This window comes from Acanthochromis polyacanthus, chromosome 12 (assembly GCF_021347895.1).
Source record: "Acanthochromis polyacanthus isolate Apoly-LR-REF ecotype Palm Island chromosome 12, KAUST_Apoly_ChrSc, whole genome shotgun sequence".
NCBI lineage: Eukaryota > Metazoa > Chordata > Actinopteri > Pomacentridae > Acanthochromis > Acanthochromis polyacanthus.
In genome coordinates, this window is record NC_067124.1 from 5,911,249 (window position 1) to 5,923,530 (window position 12,282).

A 12,282-nucleotide genomic window follows, 5' to 3' on the forward strand; every position below is an offset into this window, starting at 1 on the left:
TTGTTATATTATTAATATTGATTATATGAGAAATTTAAAAACCTTCAAGTATTTTACAATACTTTGTGCTTTGCCATTGAACTGTCTGATTACCATGGTGATCTGTGTCAGAGACTGCCAGAGACTTAGATTCATCTGCCATAAGGCTTTCACCTTTTCGAGAAAACGCGACTTTACTCAAGACTTGAGGAACAAAGAGCTGAGAAGACTTGGTGACCCCAAAGAAATTGAAAATTGCAGGACTGATAGCATTGTCTTTAGGAGTTCTGCCAAACGGTCATGAATAATTAATGACATAACTAGGATGTGTGGTAACTCTAAGTTAAGATGGGAAAAATGAGCCTTTTATTATAAATTATTAAATACTAAATCTATACACATAAAAGAGGAGCTAAATAGTTTTCAAAAAATTCTGTTTTCCTTCAAATGTTTCTCAAGCACAAAGCACTTGACTATGCACTAATGTCTAGTTTTAATTATCAAAAGTGCATTTTAAAATTTGTTACATATGCAGATTATGTATTTTTTCATTTATATTTTCTATTTTTTCATTGTTCATTTGTTCTGAACAAGAAATTTAACAAGCAATTGTATGTATTGTGTTACACTGTTTGAATTGTTTGGGATAATAATTTTAAAAAAGCTACGGCTAAGTTAACAGCATTGATTGTACATAAATATGTATCATAGGTTTCCTGGATGGCTGTTTTGAAGCTGGGTGTGGAAGCTCCAGCTCTCACCATCTTGGTACTGCCTGATTACACCTAATTCTTGGCTGATTCAAAAATGATCAAAGATGTGGAGTGTCAGTGGCGCTAAGGCTCGCCATGTGAATGTCTCTGGACCATGGACCTTTGACGGAACCCTCCTTTCACCTGAAAGTGGCTATGCCTTAATTACTCTTACCTTTAAGCTTTGATACAATTCACACATTCACCTTACAACCACGGACGATTTGCTGAAGGTCTAACTGAGCATCAGATTCTGTAAGCCCACATCCACCTTTATTTATGTCTGGTGGAATGCCAACAGGTGGAATCCAAGTGAAAGAGGAATTACCACATTGAACAAGGAAATACACAGCTGTATTGAAGTCTGCGGTGCTAGATGCCTTGCTGAAAGTTTATCAGAGTCCTGAGACAATCGAATACAAACACAAAACACTCAAAAAAAAAAAAAAAAAAACAACGATACAATCCATGATGACTCCACGTAGGTTTTTGGGTACAACAAATTGGTTAAAAACTGGTTAAAATCCACATTTTAAATTGCATTAACAAACAAGACATATCAAATGCACACAACTCCTGTTGCTTGTCGCTGCAGCAGAGGCAGCACCATTGTCATTGTTGACAGTCTAGCACTCACATACTAATGCTGTGATTCCCACATGCAGTTCAATTCCCATTTCCCACAAAGAAAGTCATTTCGTTCTTTTATTAACGTGTTAATAAATTACAAACCTCAGTTTTTGATTTGGAATGGATGTGACTTGGAGTAGTGTAATAGTAAATGTCAGACTTGACCATGGCTTTGACTGACTCCCTACTGATGTGACACCTGCCTTGCGACCCCTTACAGACTTAGAGACTTAACTTGGACTACCCCTCTGAAAACTTCAGTCTTGACTTTGACTAGCCCTCGAGACACTTAAAACGTGATTGAACTTTGTTGAAAAGTCCTAAAAACAACTGATCTATGTCAGGTATCTATGTCACGACTGGGCTGATTTATACTAAACCCAATCTAAAACTAAACAAATAAACAAAAAAGTGAAATAATTAGTTAGTAAGTCAGAACTTTGACTTGTGGCTACATTCAGTATTGGAAATGGCCTAAATGTCCTTGTGATTCTGTTCTAGGATTTATTGCAGTTTCTTCACATAAAGTCAATGAAAAGCTCAGTTCACAATCAAGTATGTAACAGGAATTTACATTACCACAAGCTCTCCTTCAATCAGCATATCTACATTTGCTCTAGTATTTTTGAATTCGGAGATTTTGTTTATTCCAAGACACGTGTCAAGGAACAGATTGTTAATAGCAAATGGATATACAGTTTGATTTTGCAGTGAAGATTCTGGTCTTTGAAGGAGCTCTGAAAACAGATATTTATACACTTACATGAACTTTAGATCTGCACAAATACAAAAAATAAAACAAGATGAAGCTGGTGTAGAGTAAAACTGTAACCATATGATTGGATGTTACTAGGTGCTAACCCTAACTGGTAGCCAATTTTTTGGTGAAGCACTGACAAAGCAATCAAAGTGCTCTACTTGAACTCATGCAATGCTCCATGTGGGGAAAGTTTTTATCTTAATTCTTTAGTCAGTTAAACTAAACAGATGTTTCAGTTTCTTTGCATTTTTATGTCAAAAATCTCAGTGATGCATGTAATGATACTCTGTATCCACATTTTTAACAGCACTGCTTAAAGTTTAGGCAGGTTTTAAGACAATGCAACACCTGATGTCATTTCATTAGCTATGGCAGACAAGAGGATTCCTGGAAGTCATGAATAACTGTTGTTTCTGGACATCTCTAATATATTAAGCTATTCAGTCATGTCTGGTGTTGGAATCATTGACTGTTTCCCCAGGCTAGAGAAACAATTTACCAACCAACCATTGAAAACAGCGAGTGAAATATGTCTGCAAAAATAAACCCTGATGAGACTGACTCAGAGTTAGACTGTTTTTATTACAGGGCACAACAAGGCACGTCAACATATTTCTTTGGGTGTTGTGAAGTTAATTGTCATTTGTGACTGCTGCAATAGCCTCCATGTCACGAATATGTAATTCATCATTGATTGGTTAGAGCAAAACAAAATAAGTTCCTCCTCCAAGCAAAAAACAGCATTAACATGAAAAAAAATCAAAATGGCAATTCAGCTCCATTATTAAGCACCAGATACACATAATAATAATTTTTATGCACTGTAGAAACATACTGTGATTAAAATGGGTGAACATGCAACCTTCTTGTGTGCAGGACACCTTCCCTTGTGTTTCTAGGTGCACTCCTGTTGTTCAGTGAGGTTAATGATGTAGAAATTGGGGTGATGAGTTGGAGAGTGGTGCGTTCCCTATCCTGGGAAAACTTGCTTCCACCACCTGTTACTTCCATCTTGGCCTCCTCTACTGCAGCCTGCCTGTGGAGGATAACACTGGCCTGGCTGGCTTCCCGCTGCAGTGGTTGGAGGTTAAATGGATTCCACTCTGCCGCTCTCTTATCATAACTGTCTGCCATTCTGTCAGAGCAGACCGCAAATGCAATTCCCTAACCCTGGGGTAGACCAACCAAGGCATCTGTTACACTTAATAAAGTGCTGACCTAAATTTAACTCTGCACTCTTCTACTTATGTGGTCTAGGCGGACTGAGGAACCAGGGAGAGGGGCTTCCTTTTGTTTATGAATGCTGTCTCAAGTGCTTGTAAATTCATCTTACAGGACATCATTTAGAAATAAAGTATGGTTTTATCCACACTTTGTTGCTTTTTCACACCAACACTGAAACAAAAATATGGATACTCAAATTTAACATTAATCCCAGAAAGAGGAATAAATTACAGGAACATGGTTTATAATAGCCCTTCCATTTACTTGACAGCTGGTTGGTCTTGTTTTAGCGCTCGCCCACACAAACCCACTGGCCATTCATGTGTAAATGACTACAAAAGAATGATAGATTGCAAAAACTCATCCTTTTTCACAAGCCATTTGTCTCATTTTCATTTTTTTAGAGGTAAAATCAAGAAAAAAGATTTATCAGTGGGGTGCAATTGTGTGATGTTTCCATAAATGAATTACTATCATGAAACAACAACAGTCTAGGAAATTACTCAAGTAAAATGAGCACAAGATTGTGTGAACACCCTGGTGGATTCTTAGCCATGCTACTTTATTTTGAACCAGATTGAAATCTCACTTTTATTGGATGGTCTCTTTTGGTCATCCCTTACTGTTCCTCTATTGCTGCCAGAAAGTCAAAATATTCACTTAGGCAGTGGATTTTAAACAAATTAAAAATTCGTAATTTTGCAGAATGGAATGGCTCAACATTTGGTACAAACATTAACAAATTCGAAATGAAGCAGCTTAATGACTCAGAAGTTCTTCAAACTGAACTGCAAACTGCACAATTTTATATTTCTTATGTAATTCTTCCAAATCTAATAACTCTGTGACCAGGGACACTGCGTTCCTAAACTGTTACAAAATCACATGACTGTTACACAATCATGCTTGAGAGATGACAAATTATGTTTATCTGGAAAACCTTGCTATGGAAAGGAACGTCTGGACTGTCATTTATGTTATCCTTCTCCATGACTTGAGTAACAAAAAAAATGAACAGAATAATAAATGGCCTTGTTTCGATGTAAGGCATATACTTTTCATTATATTAACTGGTTTGTATATGGAAGAATTAAATTAAATGTTCTCAGTGATAATAAAATCATGTATGTACTGTTTAAATTAAATTCTGTATGTTGCATCTACACATGCTACACATAACTATACCTTAATGTTGAAAGCTCTCTCATTTAAATCTGTGGTCCCACCCAGATCTTAGGAGAAAAATGTAAATTTTTACTGAGTTTATAAATGTTAATTTCATTGTTTTGATCAGCTTCTAAATTAGAATTCATAAAATCTGATTTAATTAAACTCGAGAAAACGAAGAAATACAAGGCAGCAGCAACACTAATCATGTTCTGTTCATGTATTAACCACTCAGACTAACAACAATGACACAGCAGCTCACTAACATTACAAACAACTGCTTGGGAGTAAAATAATGCAGAGGTAAAGTTTTTTTTTTTTCCAGTGTAGGGAAGTGAAGGCGGCTGGTTGGAGCTGGTCTACAGACACAGAACCAGCACAGTCACCTTTGGCCAGTAGCAAATCAAAGCTGGTGAAAGAAACGAAAAGCCCCCAAAACAGCGTCAGCCTTTGACAATGTCAAAGGAGAACAACTGCAAAGTACCAGAGTTGCATTACAGTGACTATCTTTCATGAGGAAAGGTGTAGAGTGAAATTCAGATGAGCTTCAATGCAATCATACATCTTCACATCTTCAGGAATGGTGTTGAGGTTAAACCCCGATTTCTCCAGATACGTTGTCCTTTCAAGGCCAGAGATCAAACACCTGGTTGTTGAACAAATGGAATGAACAAAGGTTCTGATGCGCATGTGATTTAGATGAGATCGAACATGGCATCTTCATCTCTGACAGTTTCATCTCTTTTATTATTCATAAATGATTCTATCATCAACATAAAAGGTGCCATTTTGTTAAAAAATGATGCTACCTTTTAACAGAACTAGCTACACAAGCACACAGTAATAATACTACTATTGATATCATATCTGAAGCATGTACACTTAAATAACAACATCTACCTGTATCTGAGAGTAGATGAAAGAGAAGAAGTGTGAGTGTGACTGCATCTTCCACACATTCTCAAGGCTGAGGTGTTTTATCTGTTGCAACTTTAGATTTCAGGTCGTTGCTCATCATTGTAAGAATTCCTTACTTACATTTAAACTTGGTAGTTCTTTGCAATGTATACTTTTCTAAGTGTTAGGAGAAAAAGGGGGTCTGGAGGAGAGTTTCAGGTCACAGCCAGGAAGTCAGCTCCTCTGCTCTGAAGAGATCGGTGGAGCCTCAATACTGACATGTCTACATGACTACTTGTCAGTTCTTTTAGAAGGTAGGATCCCTCCTCTGCTGTCTCTAAAAGGCCAGTCAATTGTTTTTTGGTTGTAAGTGTTCATCCAGTTTTTAATCTTGTGCCAAAAGGTGATGTCCTTGTAAATACAGGTCTTTGATAGTGTCATGGAGCAGGCCTGAGACTCAAGCGCAAATGACAAAGACACAGCAGATGGAGTTTAAACAAGAATTAATTTACAATTTGCAATATGTATACTGAATCACAACACACGGGTGAATGGGGAAGGGAAGTGATGCAACTAGTGGACACGACTGACTGAGGTGAAAGGAGGACGTTCACATAGAGAAATGACAGGACAAAATACTAAAACACAAGATAAACAAAGGACAGAACAGACGTAATCTTACAAAAGCAGAGATATATTTTACCAGGTTGACGAACCAGAACTTGGTAACACCAAGCTAGGAAAGTTACAGGCAAGACTAAATTGGAGAAGTGCCCATGGCAGGTAACATGAAATACTATTAGGCAGCATGGTGTACTGAACAGAGCAGTTTGTAGGAGCCAGGTGGACGTTCTGTGGAATGGATCGAAGCAGGAAGGCTGAAACTGAAGCTTTCAGCAGGAAGCAAGTGGAGCAGGCAGGAAGGGTCTCAGAACTGAGGGAGAAGAAAACACAATTTTGCAACGAAGCACAATGCAAACAAGAGCAGAACGTGGCCTGAGTTGACTAGGTTGCTCAACGGTTGAGTAGTGCTCTGAAGTTGGCTTTAATGGAGCAAGTAGCTGATTTGCAGGTCGATCACTTCCTGCTTCAGGTATCCCCACTCAGGTGATTATCCAATTCACACTTACACACCTCCCTCATGCCCACAGGAGGGAAAAGGAAAGGGTGTCACTGAACAGAGCTACAAGTGGAGGGCATGACAGTCAGTCATCCTCTCATGACTCAAAAAGGGCTCTTACCCAATCTTTGGTGCCAGTCACATTGCTTGGTATGGCTGTGGCCGTACCAGTGTGGCTGCCTCCCCTCTTCAAGGTAGTGTCTTCCTTCCTTTCTTCTAGCCTCAGTGCCTTGCCATGTCATGATGATGTCATGTTGATACTTTTTGGGTGTGGACCTCTGTGGGTGTGTGAGTTTGTGTATGTGTGTGTGTGTGCTTGCGTGGGTGTGTGCATGTGAATGGCTGTCTATATGTAGGGAGGGTGGGAGAGTTGGGTTTTGTGGTTTTTATTTTTATTTTCTTCTTTGTTTTTAATTGCTTGTGAAGAACTTTGTGTTGTTCTTGCATGAAAAGTGCTATACAAATAAATAAAGTTTGGAGTTTGGTAGGTAGAGAGCTTTCTCATGTCATCTTCCTCACTTCAACTAGAGATTGCATGGACATACACAAGGTCCCTTAAGAGATCCAGTGATATTATGCCTTTGCATCTAGTGTGATCAACAATTCAGCATTTTTTTGGTGCGAAGTGAAATGTGTTTTGTACTAAATGAACATTTTAAATAACATTTATGTCCTTCAAAGGATGAACTCCATCACCTTTGGCAATCATTGACATCACCAAAGTTCATACTATTCCTTGACACACACACGCACGCACGCACGCACGCACGCACGCACGCACGCACGCACGCACGCACGCACGCACGCACGCACACACTGGAAGCTCTACAAAGTCTGTATTGTTAAAGAGACCTATAGACAGACTTCGGGTGGGATCAGCATTATATCATTTTAAATGACTACTAACACTGCATGTTTTTTTTGTTTTTTTTGCAGTCATTACTAAGAAGGGTTTATCTTTGGTGCAAGTCACAATTAACTCAGAGCCTGGTCCTACCGTTTCCCCTTCATGTGCTCTTGACTGCAAAGAACGGAGAAAGTGGAGAGAAACCGGCAGAGGAGAAAGAGCAGGGCCAAAGATCTTCCACTCTCCCGTGTAGATTTAGTGATCTGTCACGACTTTATGTGGTTGAAATGGAAAAGAGAATTGGGCTATGTTTACAGCACCATAAACCTTTCTTTTAAACCCAAGGACTTGGCCACCCTGAAACTGTAGCGCAGCACCCATAAAACTGAGGCTAACACCGTCTTTTAAATCTGATGAAACATTTATCGATTCTTTTTAGATCTTGTTTTATTTGCTCCTCTTTTCCCACCTCTAGGTTAATAGAAGTGAATCAGAGGACAGCAGAGATACTGAGCTTGGTGAAGGTTTGAATGCTAACAGACTGGGAGACAGAGTGAAAAAAGAAGAGGGAGCCGCTCATGCCAGGAAATAAAGCTCAGTTTGATGGCTTCACTTTGCTTAACATCTTCCAGCAACTGAAAATTCAACAGTTCAATTACGGTTGTTTTTCCAACCTTCTTTGTGAAACAGTGTAGATTAGTGTAAAGTTGTATTCAGAATTATATTTTATTACACTTAAAATACATTAGTTTGATATTGTAGCTCAAAGTACTCGCTGTCTTCTTTTCTTGGTTGGTCTGAAGTCCCTACAGGGTCTAAATCTTAGAAAATATAAATATATGGGCTATTCTAGAATGACCCATCAAATTTCAAATAATCCATGTTCATTATACTAAAACATGCAGTTGTTATGTAAATTTATCTGACCTGAGACCAAAATAATAATAATAATAAAAAAAAAACTAGAAGAAAAGAATGTTTGAAAATATTTTTAAAAATACCAAATAAGCCTGAAGTTCCCCCTGAAATGCCATTTTTCTCTTGTCCCTCTAATGTCTGGCACTATTTTCAGCAGTGGATTAATAAAGTTGCTAGCCAAATGGTTTAGGAACCAAATACATAGCTGATCTGCTGTTACTTTACGAACCATCTCAACCTCTAAGGTACTGATCTGCTTGTTTAGAACTGAACATGGTGAAGCAGTGTTTACTTATTATGCGCCACAGATCTGGAACAAACTCTCTGTAGGTCCACTTCAACCCTTCTAACTTCTTTTAAATCACAGCTCAAGACTTTTCTGTTTGCAGCTGCTTTCCTATTATAGCTTATTTTGCCCTGTGCTGCTGCAATAGCTGAATTTCCCCTCTGGGGATCAATAAAGGATTATCTTATCTTATCTTATCTTATCTTATCTTATCTTATCTTATCTTATCTTATCTTATCTTGTCTTGTCTTGTCTTGTCTTGTCTTGTCTTGTCTTGTCTTGTCTTGTCTTGTCTTGTCTTGTCATGTCTTAATTTGTTTTAAATACAAATTGTAATTATATTTTTAATGCATTTCTAATTTTCTTATTCTTTTCTGTGTTTTAATATATTTATCATCTTAATTATTATTTAATTATTCATTTAATTATTATTTATTTATGCTTGTCCGAGTGTTTACAGTGTTTTTAAGGTTTTCATGTAAAGCGCATTGAGTTGCCCTTGTGTATGAAATGTGCTATACAAATACAGCTGCCTTGCTTTACCTAGTATTTACTGCGCCAGCAGCCAGATGTATAAAACTATGCTGCATTGTATACATTAAATCTGTATAAATATGCATTCACATGCATATTTTCACATACCTTTTGTTACATTCATCTTACATGCATTAACACTGTTTTGTTTGATAAATCTTAATTATCTGTCTGTCCTAGTACCTACACAGTAGTGCTTGTGTGACATTTCGCATAATTACCACAATTCCCAACTCTCTATTTATACCACAGATTCATGGTGGTTTAGCAGAGCTCACTGGGACACTTGATATGGACATCCTGCCATGAATGCATTCTGTTCTGATGCAGAAGTGATACTTACCATAAAGCATACTTACCATGAAGCACTGGTGGAAGTGTGCTGTAACAGAAACAAAAACAGAGCAGTGTTTCCTTTTAAATTGCCCCTGGGGGACACATAGTTTTTTTTTTAATTGAAGTGAATCCAATGTGGGTTAAGTGTACCACATACTCTCATATTTTTGACATGGAGGATGCTTGTCCACTGCCTCTCGGTTTGTAAACTTAAGTGATCAAAACTGGGACTGGCAGTTTCATTCAGACTCATAAATAGATGTAGGCAGACATATCAGAATGTCTGTGATTAAAAACAAACACACATCACAGTATCCTTTCTCACATCAGACTGGTGAGCTCTCTCACACAACAATCAGAGTTCACCAGCCTGTTGTTTCAGCAATTTCCTTAAAGTGAAAAAAGGGGGGAAGAAAATCTGAATGCTGGCATATGACATTATATAAAGTTGCTGTGGAAGCATGCAGTGATGTTGGTATTAATTTGTCTGTCAGTCCCTTTAACAAAGTTTAGTCCAATTCTGACTCTTTACTTAGCTATTTGTAGCCTTACCACCTTGTCTCACCATCTAGTCTCTAACTGTATCTGTCAGTTGTTTGCTGCAGTGCAGGTACTGTGCAGTAGGTTTATCAGAGCCTTACCACCAAAAACAGCAGCCTGGCATGGCTGAATTTGATGCTGATGAGCTGTGAGAAATAGTAAAGCTGTGGGCTAGACAATCTAATTGATGAGTTAAAGTCAATAAAACTCTTGCAAACTGTATGATATTTATGTGAATTTGCCATGTGATTGATTATTAATGTAAAAATATTGCTTAGCTGTTTTAATTGATGAAGTTTAAAAATGGGCGCTCCTCCCATTCCTCAAATTTGCATGCACTGCACGCTGACTTCATTTTTTTCTCCTCTCATTCTGTCTGAATAACAGAGGAGACAAAATAGAGCTGTCTGGGGAGGTTTGTTATGAGAAAGAGAGAGGCAGGATCAGGCTGTTAATTTCAAGAATTTCAGAATGAGCTTTACTGCTTCAGACAATTTACATCCCCAGGTCTTCTTACCCTCACTCTCATTTTATTGTTACATCTTCACAGACATATATTTCATGATGCAGACACTAATAGCAGAGCTGTGGCTGGAGTGCCTGCAGTGAGCTGATGGGCCACTGTTGTTTTCTTCTAATAGACTGCTTGATTCAATTTAAAAAGTTGACCCATTTTATGGATGATTGTTCTACTCAAGTTTAATACTGGAATATTGAATTAAATAAAGATAAAGGAAAAGTACAAATGATTGCTTGGAAATGTGTGATTATTTACTCTTGCTTGCTCTGCACTGATAGGTAATAAAACAAGGTGTTCCTTTCCCTCCTTTGCCTTTTGTTAAGCCTTTCACTCTTCACTACCATCCAACAATGAATATTCAGCTGCCTCAATAGACTGATGGCCTCTTTCATTAAGTCTGAGTCATGTAATTTAGATTAGTACTCAAGCACGTCAGAGATGTAGGCAGAGCTTGGCATTCTTATTTGTTGAGCCTCACAGAGAGGAAATTGGAGAGCCGCCTTGGTCCATCTGTCCATTCATCTGCCCGTTACATGCAGTATCTCACATGCTTTTTGCACAATTTTGGCCAACTTCTGAGAATTATATGCATCATTGTTTCATTCCAGCAACTGAAAAAAAACAACAACAACAATGACTGGTCAGTCATGGGGTGTGGCAGCATTTGTTACTGTCTGAGTCATGCAGTAGATCTTAGGCACACATGTGTTATATGAAAGAAGAAGGAAAGCTTTCACTCCTACTTCTTGTTGTGATGCTGCCGTTGTGCTGGATGTTTTTGGAGCTCAATAAATGGTGACCATACAAGCAATATTCAAAATGTATCTTTTTGGTCAGGGGTCACTCCACTCCAGTGTGCAAGACTGTATTGGATTTGATTCTTCTAACCTTCCCATTCATTCTTCAATCTCCTCTGACTGACAGCCAACAAAGCTTTACTGTCTCATTCATTTCAAATGTGGGTACAATTCAGAAAGTATTTTGATGTGCTGCAGGGTCCTCCTGTATTTGCACGAGTTTTGTGTAACTGCTTTTTTATGTCAGCTCTGACAGAGCTATCTAACATGAGAACATAATACAGCTTATTATGAATCTTTTACATAGCCTATCTGTTCTCTAAACTTGTCTCAGTCTACCTCACTTGCTGATTTGTTGTATCTTGACACCAATAAAAAAGGGTATAATCTCCTGAATGCATGGAACCATATGTGAGATGAATCTCTGGTTCCCATAATCCCAGCAAATATGGACTTATACATTTTAGGTTGTGCATCAGATCTACTATGCATAAGCTAGACTAGACAAAATCTGTCCAAATTTGAGCACTAGTTGTGATACATTATGTTACATGTTTTAGTCATGCTTTTGTCCACAGGCAATTTCGGATTTCAAAATTCAAATCCCTGAGTGAAGCCTACAACACAATTAAGTAAGTCAAATCCACTGACTTTTAGTGTGACAACAGACAATACTACCTGGTCAAAAAGCATTTGCCACGTAGTTGCCCTTCTGTGCTGGCTAACTCGCCATCTTCCCCTCTTTAACTGGAAAGATCCTAAACCCTCTTGCCATGCCAGATGGCTAAAGCATGTCATGTTCCATCTAAAATTAGAGAAGATTAAATATAGCCTAAGGGGGAAGAAGGCTGAGTTCAGTAACGTGTGGACCCCATTTATATCTTATTTCACTACTGCTGCTGGAATAACAAATTGGAATGACTCACAGTGCTCTTTTTATGAAGAAGATGTAAGAATCAATATGTGTAGCTGTAT